The sequence below is a fragment of the Rhinopithecus bieti genome, unplaced genomic scaffold, assembly GCF_001698545.2.
Source record: "Rhinopithecus bieti isolate Rb0 unplaced genomic scaffold, ASM169854v2 scaffold_41114, whole genome shotgun sequence".
NCBI lineage: Eukaryota > Metazoa > Chordata > Mammalia > Primates > Cercopithecidae > Rhinopithecus > Rhinopithecus bieti.
Window position 1 is genome coordinate 695,180 of NW_016817363.1, and position 15,746 is coordinate 710,925.

Here is a 15,746-nt window from a genome sequence, read left to right on the forward strand (position 1 = left end):
CACAAGGAAAAAACTTCTAGTAGACACAAAAAACATGAATCAAAGCAAAAATTCAATAAAATACAAAAGAAGACAGCAAGATTGGAAGAAAGAAACAAAAGAACTACAAAACAGGCCAGGCATGGTGGTGCACGCCTGTAATCCCAGCACTTTGGGAGGCCGAGGTGAGTGCAATATGAGGTCAAGAGTTCGAGATCATCCTGGCCAAGATGGTGAAATCCCATCTCTACTAAAAATACAAAATTAGCCGGGCGTGGTGGCAGGCGCCTATAATCCCAGCTACTTGGGAGGCTGAGGCAGGAGAATTGCTTGAACTCGGAAGGTGGAGGTTGCAGTGAGCCAAGATCGTGCCATTGCACTCCAGCCTGGGTAACAGAGTAAGACTCCATCTCAAAAAAAAAAAAAAAAAAAAAAAAAAACAAAAAAAAAAAAAAACTACAAAACAGTCAGTATTTGTCAGTAATTATTTTAAATGTTAATGGATTAAATTCTCCAATCAAAATACAAAGACTGGTTCAACAGAAAAAAAATATGTAAAATCCAACAATATGCTGTCTATAAGAGGCTCACTTTAGCCAAAAGGATACATACCCAAAAAGTGAAGACATGAGAAAAGATAATCCATTCAAATGATAACCAAAAGAGAACAAGAGTGGCTATAGTTACATCAGACAAAATAGACTCCGTCAAAATCTATCAGAAGACATGAAGAAGGTCATTAAATGATAATAAAGTGGTCAATTCATTAAGAGGATATAAAAAATTGCACATAATACATGCACTCAACATTAGAGAATCTAAATATATAAATTAAATGTTAACAGAACAGAAGGGAAAAATAGACAGCAGTACAATAATATTAAAAGACTTCAATATCCCACTTTCAAAAATGGATAGATCATATAGACAGCAAATCACTAGGGAAACAGTGGTCTTTAAAAGTAGTACAGACCAAATAGACCTAACAGACATATATAGAACATTCCATCTAACAGCAGTAGAATATACATTTTTCTCAAGTGCACATGGAACAGTCTCCAAATAGATCAGATGTTGGGCCACAGAACAAATCTTAACAAATTTAGAAAAAACTAAAATTATCTCAAGTATCTTTTCGGACTACAATATAAAATTAGATATCAATAAAAGAAGAAATTAAAAATGAAAAAATAAAAGTGAAAAAAATCACAAATATGTGGCAATTAAATAATACACTCCTTAATAGCCAATGTGTAAAAGAAGAAATCAAAACCAAAATCTTGAATTTCTTTAAACAAATGAAAATGGGCACACAATAAGAGGGAAGTACATAACAATGAATACCTACGTTAATAAAAGAAGAAAAATTTCAAACAACTTAACTTCTCACCTCAAAAATTAAAAAAAGAACAAATTAAGTGCACAAAGTCATCAGCAATAAGGCTATATTAAAAATTAGACCAGAAATAAATGAAATAGAAAATAGAAAAATAATAGAAAAGATCAGTAAACCTAAGAGTTCATTTTTTTGAAGATAGATAAATCTTTAGCTAGATTACCCAAGAAAAAAAAGAAAGAAGACTCAAATTTAAAATTTTATAATGGAAAATGGACACATTAAAATGATAGAACAGAAACACATGGAATTATAAAAAGACTATATTGAACAATTATATTCCAACAGATTAGATAGCTTAGTAAAAAAATAAGTTCCTAGAAACATACAAGATGCCAAGACTGCATCATAAAAAATAAAATTCTGAATAGATCAATAGCAAGTAAGGAGATTGAATCAGTAATAAAATCTGCTCCCATCAAAGAAAAGCCCAGGATTAAATGTCTTATTTTTGGAGACAAAGTATTGCTCTGTCACCCAGGCTGCAGTGCCATAGTGTCCTTGGCTCATGGCAACCTCCATCTCCTGAGTTCAAGTGATTCTCCTGCCTCAGCTTCCCAAGTAGCTGGGATTACAGGCACTCACCACTACACCCAGTTAGTTTTTGTATTTTTAGTAGAGATGGGGTTTCACTGTGTTGGCCAGGCTGGTCTTGACCTCCAGAATTCAAGTGATCTCCTTATCTAGGCCTCCCAGATTGCTGGGCTTACAGGCGTGAGCCACTGTGCCTGGCAAAAGAACTAGATGTCTTGATGAACAGATTCTACCAAGCTTTAAAAAATTAATGCCCATCCCTCTCAAACAGTTCCAAAATGTTTACAAGAATGACACGCTCTCTAACTCATGTCAAGGCCAGCATTGCCCTCATACCAAAGCTGGATAAGAGTGCTACAAGAAAATTACAGAGCAATATCTCAGATGAATATAGATACAAAAGTCTTCAACAAAATACCACCAAATCAAATTCAATAGCACATTAAAAGGATCATACACCATGATCAGGTGGGATTTATCCCTGGGATGCAAAGATGATTCAACATATACAAATCAATAAATGTGATACATCATATTAACAAAACGAAGGATAAAAATCATATGACGATCATCTCAACAGTGTGGAAAAAGCGCTTGACAAAATCAATGCTTTCTTGATAAAAAGCCTCAACAAATTTGGTACAGAAGGAACGTACCTCAACATAATAAAGATCATATATGACAATCCCATAGATAACATCATACTCAGTGCTGAAAAGCTGAAAGCATTTCCTCTAAGATTGGGAATGAGAAAGCGTACTCACTCTCACTATTTCTATTAAACATAGTATTGGAACTCTTAGCCAGAGCAATTAGGCAAGAAAAAAATGGGAAAGGAAGAAGTTAAATTGTCTCTGTTTATAGATGACATAATCTTATATGTAGAAAACCCTAAAGACTCCAGGAAAAAAAAAAAAAAAAAAAACTTTTAAAACTGATATATGAACCCAATAGTTTCAGGATAGAATGTAAACATTCAAAACCAGTTGCAGTTCCATGTATTAACAAAGAACTCTCTAAGAAATTAAGAAAACTATCCATCTTAGTCTGTGGGCATTGCTATAAAAGAATACCTAAGGCTAGGTAATTTANAGCCAGAGCAATTAGGCAAGAAAAAAATGGGAAAGGAAGAAGTTAAATTGTCTCTGTTTATAGATGACATAATCTTATATGTAGAAAACCCTAAAGACTCCAGGAAAAAAAAAAATTAAAAGTAAAAAAACCCCAAAACCCCAGAAAAAAAAAAAAAAAAAAAAAAAAAAAAACTTTTAAAACTGATATATGAACCCAATAGTTTCAGGATAGAATGTAAACATTCAAAACCAGTTGCAGTTCCATGTATTAACAAAGAACTCTCTAAGAAATTAAGAAAACTATCCATCTTAGTCTGTGGGCATTGCTATAAAAGAATACCTAAGGCTAGGTAATTTATAAAGAGAAAAAATTTATTTGGCTCATAGCTTTTCTGGCTGTACAAGAAGCATGGCACCAGCTCCTGGTGAGAGCTCAGGCTGCTTCCACTCACGGCAGAAGGTAAAGTGAAGCCAGTGTGTAGAGATTACAAGGCAAGAGAGAAAGAAGAGGGAGCTGACAGGCTCTTTTTAACAATCAGCTCTCATGGGAACCAACAGAGCAAGAAATCACTCAATACATCAAGGAGGACACCAAATCACTTATGAGGAAACTACTCCCACGATCAAACACCTCCCATTAGGCCTGACCGCTAACACTGGGATCAAATTTCAACATGAGGTTTGTGGGGTCAGATATCCAAATTATAAAACAATTCCACTTACAATAGTATCAAATAGAATAAAATACTAAGAAATAAATTTAACCAAGTTGATGAAAGATTTATACACCGAAAACTCTAAGACACTGATGAAAGAAACTGAAGACAAAAACAAGTGTAAAAATATTGCATGTTCGTGAACTGAAAGAACTGCTGTTTTAAAATGCCCACGCTACCTAAAGCATTTTCAGATTCAGTGCAATCTATCAATATTAAAATGCTATTTTTTACAGAAATAGATAAAATTCTGAAATTTGGTAGCCACAGGAGATCACAGATAGACGTAGCAATCTTGAAAAGGAACAAAGCGGGAGGTATCACACTCCGTGATTTCAATTTGTCTTATGAACTATAGTAATCAAAATAGTTTGGTACTGGCATAAAAACAGACACCTAGGTCAATGGAATAGAACAGAAAGCCCAGAAATAAATGCACACATCTACGGTTAACTAATCTTTGGCAAGGGCTCCAACTATACACCATAAGGAAAGGAAATTCTCTTCAATAAGTGGTTTTTGGGAAACTGGATACTCAAATACAAAAGAATAAAACTGGATCCTTGTCTTGCACTGTACACAAAAATTAACTCAAAATGAATTAAAGATTTAAATGTAAGATCCAAAACTGTAAAACAAAGCTTCTTGACATTGGTTTTGGCAAAGAGGTTTTGGATATTGACACGAAAAGCACAGGTAACAAAAGCAAAAATTAAAAAAGTAGTTAACTACAACAAACTAAAAACCTTTTGCACAGCAAAGGAAACAAAAACTGAGAAGGCAACCTACTGAATGGGAGAAAATATTTGCAACTATATATCTGATGAAGGGTTGATATTCAAAATGTATGTAGAACTCACACAACTCAATGGCAAAAAAATAGTAACAATAACTCAATTTAAAAATGGGAAAAAGGCCTGAACAGACATTTTTCCAAAGAAGGCATACAAACAAATGGTCAAGAAGTATATTAAAAAGTGCTCAACATCAATAATCATCAGGGAAATGCACATCAAAACTACAGTGAGATATCACATCATGCGTGTCAGAAGGGCTAAGAGATAAATATCTGAAAGAATGTGGAGAAAAGAAAACACTTGTCCATTGTAGGTGGGAATGTAAATTGGTTTTGCCATTATGGAGAATAGTATGGAGTTTCCTAAAAAAATTCAAAATAGAATAATCATATGATCCAGCAAGCCCACTTCTGGGTTTATATCCAAAGGAAATGAAATCAGTATCTTTAAGAGATATCTGTACCCTCATACTTATTGCAGCATTATTTATAATATCCAAAAGATGGAAACTACCTAAGTATCCATCAATGGGTAAATTGGATAAATGAATAAAGAAAATGTGGTACATATACATAATGAAATATTATTCTGCCATAAAAAAACAAACAAACCTGTCATTTTCAACAACATGGATTAACCTGTAAGACATTATACTAAGTAAAATAAGCAAGATATAAAAAGGCAGATAGTCTGTGATCTCGCTTATATAAAATCATATACAAAGGTGAATCTCATTGCAACAGAAAGAGTGATGACTGCCAGGGGATGGTGGTGGAGAAAATAAGGAGACATTGATTCAAGGGTGCAACCTTTCAGTTATAAGTTGAATAAGTTCCAGGGATCTAATGTACAGAATGGGTGGTGAAGAATGTGTGAATTAATTTGATTGTGATAATCACTAAGAAATGTATGCATAAAAAATCACAATGCACACTTTCACTATATACAACCTTTGTCAATTAAAAATTTTTAAGTAAAAAATAAATAAAATTGTACCTCTGGTTTCTGAGATTCTGCTTATTTTTTATCCACTCTTTTTTCTCACTCCCTTTTAGATTAAACCCCTCCTCCATTATACTGTTAATCCTACTAATTTATTTATTTAATATAATACATTTCTCTGTTTTAAAATTCCTTTTTTTTCTTTTTTGATACAGAGTCTCGTTCTGTCGCCAGGCTAAAGTGCAGTGGCACCGTCTCGACTCACTGCAACCTCTGCCTCCTGGGTTCAAGCAATTCTCCTGCCTCAGCCTCCCCAGTAGCTGAGACTACAGGTGCCTGCCACCACACCCGGCTAATTTTTGTGTTTTTAGTAGAGATGGGGTTTCAACATGTTAGCCAGGATGGTCTCAATCTCTTGACCTTGTGATCCGCCCCCTCGGCCTCCCAAAGTGCTGAGATTACAGGTGTGAGTCACTGTGCCTGGCCCATTTGGTTCTTTTAATAATTTCTTATTTCTCTGCTGAGATTTCTTGTCTTTTTGTTCATTTCAACCATATTCCCTTTCATCTCTTAAAGCGCAGTTTTAATACCTGCTTTAATTTTCTTGCCTAGTGATTCCAACATGTGGGTGATTTTAAGATTGCCATCTGTTGATTTTCTTTATCCTTAAGAAAGGGTAACATTTTACTGGGTTGAAGTAATTATGGGTTTTTTTGTTTGTTTGTTTTTGTTTTGTTTTAAGATGGAGTCTTGCTCTGTTGCCAGGCTGGAGTGCAGTGGCACAATCTTGGTTCACTGTAACCTCTGCCTCCTGGGTTCACACAATTCTCCTGCCTCAGCCTCCCGAGTAGCTGGAACTCAAGATGCCCGCCACCACATCCGGCTAAATTTTTGTATTTTTAGTAGAGACAGGGTTTCACCATGTTAGCCAGGATGATCTCGATCTCCTGACCTCGTGATCCACCCACCTTGGCCTCCCAAAGTGCTGGGATTACAGGCGTGAGCCATCGCACCCAGCCAATTATGGGTTTTAACTTAGACATCATCAATGTTAATTGTGGATACTCCAGATAGTGTCACATTGACCCAAAGAGTGCTACTATCGTTGTTTTCATGGGACATTAATTTGGCTAATCTCATATTGAAAAATTTGTGCTTTTTGGATCTCAGTTTGGATTGATTTCAGTCTGCCCTGTGCATGTGTAGTTCAGGGGTCAGCCAAAGACTTAAGCCAGAATTTATACACACAATTTCTCATCTCTGTCTCTTTACTTTCCTATGTTCTTCCTCATTCTCTGACATCCCTGATCCTTCCCAGAGTTCCTATAGACTACAGAGAAAGCAATGGGCTTTCTCTTGGAGTTTAACTGTCCCATGTTGCCACTATAATTGGAGATGCCCTCAGAAAAAGCCTCAGAAATGTGAAACTCACTTCACCTCATGACATTTGCTTAATACAAAGTTTGAACCTATTTTGAACTATTTCTCTAGTCTCATCCATTCTCCAAAACCTTTAAATAGCTGTATTGTGTTTTGTTATGCTTTGCTTTTATTTTTTGTTTTTGTTCAGAGTTTATAGCTACTATTTGCAGGCTGGTTGTTTGATTGGATGTTTATTTCTCCACACAAGAAGCAAAATTCTTGTATCATTATTAATCCTAAGAACAGAAGGTTACAAAGAAACAGAAGGTTACAAAGAAACAGAAAACAGAAGGCTCTAAAAAAGTACCAAGAGATACAAATAAAACTTGAATTAAAAAAAAAAAAACAAAAAACAAACAAACAAACAAACAAAAAAACGACAAACATGTCCCTGGCTTCTGGGAGAGGGCTGAACAAAGGCAGATAAAGAGGCAATAAAGTAGGTAATAAGTACATTTACAGAAATATGTACCATCAAATAGGTAAGAATGCAAGCAAAATTTATATATAACAAAAAGTTTTAGAAGTAGAAAAAATGTTAGTAAATAGTTCGTATTGTCTAACAATCAATCTGTCACCCAGGCTTTGTCACCCAGGCTGGAGTGCAGCTCACTGCAATTTCAAACGCTAGCCTCCTGAGCAGCTGGGACTACAGGCATATACCACCACACCTGGCTAATTTTCTATTTTGTTTTTTGTAGACACAGGGTTTCACTATGTTGCCCAGACTGGTCTTGAACTTCTGGGGGCTCAATCAATCCTCCCTGCTTGGCCTCCCAAAGTGCTGGGATTATAGTGTGAAAGGAAAATAAATCTTGGGGTCCAAAATCACTAAGCTAAAGGGAAAACTCAAGCTGGGAACTGCTTAGGGCAAACCTGCCTCCCATTCTATTCAAAGTCATCCCTCTGCTCACTAAGATAAATGCGTATCTCATTGCCTCTTTGGCAAGGCTAATCAGAAACTCAAGAATGCAACCAATCTGTCTCTAATCTACCAATGGCCTGGAAGCTCCCTCCCACTTGGAGTTGTCCTGCTTTTGCTTCGAGTTGTCCTGCCTTTACGAACCAAACCAATGTTCATCTTACATATGTTGATTGATGTCTCATGCCTGCCTAAAATGTGTAAAACCAAGTTATGCTCCGACCATCTTGGGCACATGTTATCAGGACCTCCTGAGACTGTGTCACGGGCAGGCGTCCTTAACTTTGACAAAATAAAGTTCCTAAATTGACTGAGACCTGTCTCAGATTTTTGCAACAGGCATGAGCCACCATGCCTGGCCTCAAAAGTTTCAAAACCAACACTCTTCATCAGATCCCAGAACCAAAGAAGGAAAAAACAATTGAAGAATTTATGTCTGCAGTTATGCCAAGATTTACACTAATGCATACCACATCTCAAAGACTGAAGAACTCTCTCAAAAACTGGCAATAATTAAGTTTCCAACCAAATTATATTTTCTAAATTAAAAATAAGCACACACCCAAATATAAAATTTAAAAAAAAAACCCTGAAGCTAAAGCACATTCACCTTATAGAAAAAGTGGAGTCCATCTCTCTATTTTATAAATGCATTTTCAGACTTGATGCATTATAGGACATGGTAACCTCAAACAGCAAGGAAAAAATCTTATTTAAAACTCAGTAAGAATATAATCTGTGCAAGAAATCTATCATTTTAAATAATTTCATTAAACTGTTTTTTCCTTTGGTATACCCCTGGATGTAACACTATTAGGTTATAGTGAAAAACACCCTCAATTAACTATCAAAAAGTATGGTTCCACCATTAAGCAACTATGAGACTTTGGACAGGTCCCTTCACCTATCTAGGCTTCAGTTTACTCATGTGAAATGTGAGGCTAGAACAGATGGTTTCTGCTTTCCAGATGCAAAATTCTAAAACTACATAACCTTATTTCTAGGCTCTTGAATAATTGAAAGATTCTTGTACAATTTCTAAAAAATAGATTTGGCAAATTCCTCAGATCTCAGGCCCAAAGAAAATATTTCAGGAGAGATATATTATGCCTTTCACACAAGTGCAAAAAAATTAAAAATGTAGACTCCCACATACAATCTCAAGCAAATCATCAACTGACATCTGATGCTGTCTTACCTACAGAGATAAGAAGCTTGTTTACATCTGTACTTCAGGTGAGTGTGATAATTTTGTGAATGGTATGTTAAAAATAATTTCAAATTTGAGGATTAAGCAATGAGAAATGTGCTGTAAATTTCAAGAAAAAGATGGTGCAATATTGTTTAGGATTCTGAGAACTTTAGATCTATCTTCTTATAAAAACTTCTGCTTAGAAACAAAGAAATAAACAAAAACCAGGATAAACAATACAATGCTCTTTCCAACTTGCTGGAATTACATTCACTCAGAAAAACATTTATTAAGCACCTAATTGGTACCAGGTGTACTGTCCTCTATGCGACACATACACATAGAAAATAATTTTGTATCTGCTTTAGTGAGTTTGTAATATGCCAGAATAAATACATGCTAAAAGGCATATATACATAAATAATATAATGCATTGCAATAAGAGGTAAGTACTACGACAGAGGGACACAGAAAGTCCTGTGCCTCAGGTTTTACTCCCTGCAGGGCACTAAGCTATTTTGAATCACACTGCAAGAGGTGGCCAACCACACAGCATGCAGTGCATCAGTACTATCCAGGGAAGAAAAGACTACTACGTGGTTAAGAGAGCCTGAAAAAACAGAAGCAGAGAGGTGGACCTAGAAAACTAGCAAGTCAGTTGAAGGTCAATATGTGCCTACCTGGAAAATAGGGTCCAATTACTGGGCAGAAGGCTAGGACCCAAGGGTGATTCTGTGCAACTGGGGGAGGTGAGAAAGGAGAGAAAGGAAGTGAGTATTCTGTTGTGGGAAGAAGGGTATTCCAAGATGACAACACACCAAGAGCATAACCATAGATGAAGGAATTCTGAATTTCTTCTAGTTTCCCATCTCATGATCATGACAAAACAAAATATAATAATTTCTACCAGTCTACAGATTCTGGCAGGCTAAATTAAACCTGAAGATAAGCACAAAATTATATTCCAGTTCCTACTTACAACTTCTGTCACATAAAGGGGTACTTACATAGTTCATATGTGCAAACTGAGTTGCATCCTTTCTAAATCGTTTTATTTAAATGTGAAATGTTTGGAATTGGGTATCACTGGTCTTCGTTTTGTTTTGAAAAGGCAATATGAATGAATTAATCTATAATCATGCTAATAACAAAATAAGAATTTTAACTCCTTCCTTTGAAATGAAAAGACACATCCTTTAGCCAAGAGCTTCCAAGTTTAATTTACGATTCACAAAAATCTACAAACATAAATTACATAGTAGAAGTTTCCCTTATTCTTACTTGAATATAACTCTAATCATTTGAATATCAGTTTTAACAAAATGAATAAGAGTACAACAGAGTTCAGATGAAGCTCGTTTCTTGCCAAAATCCATATGAATGCCAAATACCTTCCAAGCACAAATAAATCCTGCCCTCCATTTAAACAAACAAATAAACAAACAACAAACAAAACACCACATTTCCTAAGATTGGGCAATCACTACTAAGTGACTACTAAGTAGTGAGTAAGAGCTAAGGGAAACGGAGTGAACTTTAGGTCACCAGGGCACCGTACACTGAAAAACATGTGCTGCGCTTCTTCAGAAACAAGCTACAACAGCAGAAAGACAAGGTACCTTATATCTTGTTTATAAATCTTACTTTATAAAGGAGAAAAAAGAATGGAAGAAAGGGAAACCATAGTCCGTTATATCCTATTTTGTGCTAGGCACTTAGACAACGTTTTATCATTTAATTGAAACTTGAGTTGAATCGTTAGCAGGAGCAGAGAGCGGAACCCAGAGAGCCCTGAGCAGCTCCATCACCGCCCCCGGCCTAGTTACCCTCACCCCAGAAGGAGTCACAACCCTGTGCCAGCAGGTCACCATTACAGCAACCACAACCCTGAGCAAAGATGCCCAGGCAGCCAACCCCAAGCCGGCACCACCTGCAGGGGAGCAGGGAACAGTGGCAAGGGCGACCTCACAGGCGGCGCCTGCTGGTGGGGATAAGATCATTGCAAGGAAGATTCGGGGAACAGTAAAATGGTTCAACGTAAGAAATAAATGGTTTCATCTATGGGAATGGCACCAAGGAAGATGCAGTTGTACAGCAGAATGCCATACAGAAGAATAACCCCAGAAAGTACCTTAGCAGTGTAGGACACGGAGAGACTGTGGAGTCTGATGATGTTGCAGCAGAAAAGGGTGCAGAGGCAGCAAATGTTACAGGCTCCTGTGGAGTCCAGTTCATAGCGGTATATAATGCAGCTGACCGTAACCATCATAGACGCTATCCATGTGGTCCTCAAGCAATTACCGGCAGAATTACCAGAATAGTCAGAGTGGAGAAAAGAATGAGGGATGGGAGAGTGCTCCCTTAGGCTCGGCCCAACAATGACGGCCCTGCTGCAGGCGAAGGTTCCTGCCTTACTACACGCGGAGACCCTACGGAAATCGGCCACCATATTCTAACCCTCCCTTGCAGGGAGCAGCAACGGAGGGTGCTATCAACCGGGGTGCAAGAGCACAAGGTAGGCCAGTGAGGCAGGATATGTGTATGGTTTATAGACCATGATCCTTCAGGGAACCTCCTCGCCAAAGCCAGCCTAGAGAGGACGGCAGTGAAGAGGGTAAAAAAAATCAAGATGAGACCCAGTATCAGCAGCAACCTCAACATTGGTGCTGCTAAAACCCCAGTTATCTATGTAAACGCCCAGAAAACCCTAAACCACAACATGGCAAAGAGACAACAGCAGCCGGTCCAACAGTCAAGAATTCTGTGCCCGGCCGGGCGCGGTGGCTCAAGCCTGTAATCCCAGCACTTTGGGAGGCCGAGACGGGCGGATCACGAGGTCAGGAGATCAGGACCATCCTGGCTAACACGGTGAAACCCCGTCTCTACTAAAAAATACAAAAAAAAAAAAAAACAAAACAAACAAACAAAAAAAACTAGCCGGGCGAGGTGGCGGGCGCCTGTAGTCCCAACTACTCAGGAGGCTGAGGCAGGAGAATGGCGTGAACCCGGGAGGCGGAGCTTGCAGTGAACAGAGATCGCGCCACTGCACTCCAGCCTGGGCGACAGAGCGAGACTCTGTCTCAAAAAGAAAAAAAAAAAAAAAGAATTCTGTGCCCAAGGCAGAAGGTTGAGTAAATGCTGGTCTACTATCTCCACCATCATCCAGTTTAGTCATCCAACAAGAAGAAATGAATATGAAATTACAGCAATAAGGAATGCAGGAAAGATTGGGACTGAAGACCTTAAGTGCTTGCGTGCTTGCTTTTTGCCCACTGATCAGATAACCAGAACTACCTGCATTATCTATCAAGTATGGGGTTTTAAAAATTATTTTACCTAAAGACATGTCTTTTGTTAATAACAAAAGTTGTTGTTGTTGTTGTTGTTTGTTTGTTTGGTTGGTTTTTCTCAACATGCCTTTAAAAGCTTTGAAATTGGTTCATATGTTCTCAAGTTGAGATTTTAAGCACTTCATTTTAATTTGTAATAAAAGTTTACAACTTGATTTTCAAAATGTCAACCAACTGCAAGCATCCATTAATAAAAGTCTTAAATAATAATTTAAAAATTTAAATTAAATCAAATGGGATGTTAACACCATATAATACAAAAAAGAAGTGAGGTTCGAAAATTCCAAGTTCCTTTTGTGATGCCATGTGTCACCTAACTGGTAGCGCAACTTGATTGCAATCTGACTCTGAAGCTTTTCTTCATTCCCAGACATCTTATTTTTGTTGAAGTCCTAGATATTTAAAGTATAAATTTTTTTTAGGAATAAAGCTCTGGTAGGCAGGAAATTCTGCTGAAGCTGTTTCTGGGCAACTTGACTTTGTCAGGGCCTTTGCGCTGATTGTGTTAATGGCCGCCTCCTCTCCAGATCTAGGGTTATGGATCACCTGTAACCACCTGTAACCTGTACAACAAGCTGAAGGAGTATTTGCCTAATATCCAACCCACAGAATTTATTTCAAAAATGGTGAGCTTCACTAAGGTGATAGCAGCAGCCCATCCACAGGCTGATCAACACAATTTTGTCTTTGATCCATGGTTTCTGCTCCTTGGAGTCTCCCAAGGTACATTCTGCCACTGCCAGACCTAGAATCATAGTCTCCTTTCCTGCCAGCCTTCTCACCCTGCCAAACTTATCATATCTAATTATTTGACATCATAGATATTATCAATCCCTAGGCTTCTCTAGCTTTCTTCTCTTGCAACTCCTTTTACATTGTTTTTGTCACCCAGCACAGAACCCATACAGAAGCCATCACTCTATTCTCTTGGAAATACTTTCAGTTCACTTCTTGGTTTTCCTATCTCACTTACCAAGCTCTCTTAGTACAGATCTAAGATGAGAATTTTAGTACAAATAATTTATTTGGGGAACAACCGCGTGGAACACTGGTAAGGAAGAAAGGATGTAAGGTGGAAAAGGGAAATAAGATAGAATGTTTGCAAAGATAACCATCAATAGTTCCTCAAAGCCTTGCTCTAGCATGCTGCTCTTCCCATCAAGAGGCAGAGTTTGTTTCCTGCACTCTTGAATCTGCACTGACCATGCGCCCTTTTTTGAACAATAGACTGCAGCAGAAATGATGTTACGCTAGTTCTAAGCCAAGGCTATAAGAGTCCTGGCAGCCTCTTCTTTTGCTTTCCTTGGATGCAGATCCATGTAAAGAAGCTCCGGATAGATTAGTGAATGATGAGAACCAATGGGAAGAGAGAGGCCCAGACAGACCCCAGACATTCTACACATTGCACTGAGGCCCAAAACCCATAAGTAAAGCCATCATAGTCATTCCTGATCCAGACAGGCAGGCTTCCAGTCAAGTGCAACTACATGAGTGACCCAAGCTATTACTAATCTAAGCCTGGGCACACCAAAGATTGGTAAAAAAATAACATATCTTTGTTGTTTTAAGCCCCTTTGTTTTGGGGTAGTTTGTTACATTGCCATAAATGAAATGGGGACAAAGCCAAAAAAGGGTGCAATTACTAAGCAAGTTACTGCTATGGGAAATGAGTTTAGTCCTACTGGGATACTTTGGAAAACAGTATAGAACATGCTTCACAGTTATTCTATGTGAAGGGCAAGGATGCTAGTGTAATCCACTAACTTGCTAACAGTTATTTGCTTAAGTCTTCTTCTAGTGACAGTTACTATTTGGTACTTAAAGCCTGTCCAACACTGTGAGCCAAACCTGCTCAGCAGCCACACACAAAAAATGCCTTCAGCCAGACAGTCACAGTATCAGCAATAAGCAGTCTTCTGTGACAAGAGGTGAGTGGTGGAAGGAAACAGGAAGAGCATCAACATAGGTGAAAACCCAGGCCTAGAGCAGTCCAGCTATCTGCTTTCCCCATTGCTAGAAATGCAGCAGCTAAACTGGGTCACATACACTCACAGATTATAACCACTACATATCTATAGCTTCTAAGCTTAGCTGGGCCCCAAATGTTGCTTAATAATCCTTCCATGTTTCCCTAATTATCTGTTTACTTTAGCATATTTTACATCTATTTCAAATTTTCCCACTTTTATTAAATCTCCTATTCCACCTAACCCGTCCCCTTCAGTATCAGCAAAGCAATCTGCTCTCTATCCCAATGAGAAAATAAAGATCATCAGATCAATTTTTTGGCTACCTGACTTGCACTGCATTCATAACCATCCTTCCTTCCTTCCCTACTAATAGCACAGGAAAGGGTCAAGGTAAATGCAGCATTAATCTGGCACCTCTCCATCTCTGGAACACCCCACCTTAGAATACAAGAACCCCTTATATACTTGCCTTTTTCTGTCTTTCTTATGTCCCTAATGCATGAATCTCATCGAGTTATTGATCTGTTGAAATCCTACACCTATGGGTCTTTGCACCAAGCACTGTTCCTACTGCCTAAAATGTACCCTTTCCCAACTTTCCCATTTCTAGACTCTTCCCTGGCAGAGTCCTCTTCATCTTTTAGATCTCAACTTAGCTGCGACCTCTTCAGGAAAGCCTTCTTTACTTTGCTGCCCACGATTCCTCAAATCTATGCTTACCTCTGCCACAGCACTTTGCTGTTTTCTGAAATTGCTCATTCCTTTTTCTGATATCCTTTTCCTCCTCCTTTGCCTCCCACTGAAAATAAGCTCCTCCAAATCAGGTATTTGCCTTATATATTTTTTAACCATAGTATCTATGCCTAGAACATACTTGGGNAACCCCTTATATACTTGCCTTTTCTGTCTTTCTTATGTCCCTAATGCATGAATCTCATCGAGTTATTGATCTGTTGAAATCCTACACCTATGGGTCTTTGCACCAAGCACTGTTCCTACTGCCTAAAATGTACCCTTTCCCAACTTTCCCATTTCTAGACTCTTCCCTGGCAGAGTCCTCTTCATCTTTTAGATCTCAACTTAGCTGCGACCTCTTCAGGAAAGCCTTCTTTACTTTGCTGCCCACGATTCCTCAAATCTATGCTTACCTCTGCCACAGCACTTTGCTGTTTTCTGAAATTGCTCATTCCTTTTCTGATATCCTTTTCCTCCTCCTTTGCCTCCCACTGAAAATAAGCTCCTCCAAATCAGGTATTTGCCTTATATATTTTTTAACCATAGTATCTATGCCTAGAACATACTTGGGGATTAACAAATAGCACCAAATTTGAATAAATAAATCAATCATCTCTTTTCCTTAAGTTACTTTCCGGAGTAACTTTAATGGAAGCTGCAGGCAAGATTTATGTGTACTGTGGCCCTTCCTCTTTCTATCCTCTTTTTTTCTTTTTAA

At 38.0% G+C, this 15,746-nt stretch overlaps 1 protein-coding gene and 1 pseudogene across 1 annotated transcript in view; one reads left to right on the plus strand and one right to left on the minus strand.

Moving 5' to 3' along the window:
• ZBTB20 (zinc finger and BTB domain containing 20) overlaps positions 1 to 15,746 on the minus strand; it is an 804,541-nt gene that overhangs the window by 616,402 nt on the left and 172,393 nt on the right. The gene's annotated exons all lie outside the window — the stretch shown is intronic.
• LOC108517849 (nuclease-sensitive element-binding protein 1-like) overlaps positions 1 to 15,746 on the plus strand; it is a 182,150-nt pseudogene that overhangs the window by 23,127 nt on the left and 143,277 nt on the right.